A 590-nucleotide genomic window follows, 5' to 3' on the forward strand; every position below is an offset into this window, starting at 1 on the left:
AAAGAACAAATGATACAAAATGCTGGTGAGGACGTGGGGAAAGGGAAACACTCATCCACTGCTGGTGGGATTATAAACTCTTGAAAACCAAACATAGAGAACCCTTAAAAAACTACACATGACTCTACCACATGACCCGGTTATACCATTCCTTGGCATATACCCAAAAAACTCATCCTATTGCAGAGACACTTGTACATCCATGTTTGTTGCTGCTCTTTTCACAATCGCTAAGAGATGGAAGCAACCTAAGTGTCCCTCAATTGACAAGCAGATAATGAAAATGTGGTTCATTTATATGGTGGGGTTTTATTCAGCAATAAAGAAAGATGAAATCATGAAATTTTCAGGTAAATGGATGGAACTAGAAACTGTTATACTAAGTGAAGTAACACAGACTCAGGAAAAAAATCGACATATGTTCTCCCTCATACGTGGATCCTAGAATCAGACTCTGATAAGTGAGTATGTAACCAGACATAACTATAGGAACCAGGAAAATGGAAAGGAAACAGGGAGGTTAAGGAAAAGAAAGAACGTGAAAGAGAACAGTAGGAAACAGGCCTTAATAAGGGAGATATGGACAAAAA

The sequence above is a fragment of the Nannospalax galili genome, unplaced genomic scaffold (assembly GCF_000622305.1).
Source record: "Nannospalax galili isolate Female #2095 unplaced genomic scaffold, S.galili_v1.0 scaffold2397, whole genome shotgun sequence".
In the NCBI taxonomy this organism is placed as follows: domain Eukaryota; kingdom Metazoa; phylum Chordata; class Mammalia; order Rodentia; family Spalacidae; genus Nannospalax; species Nannospalax galili.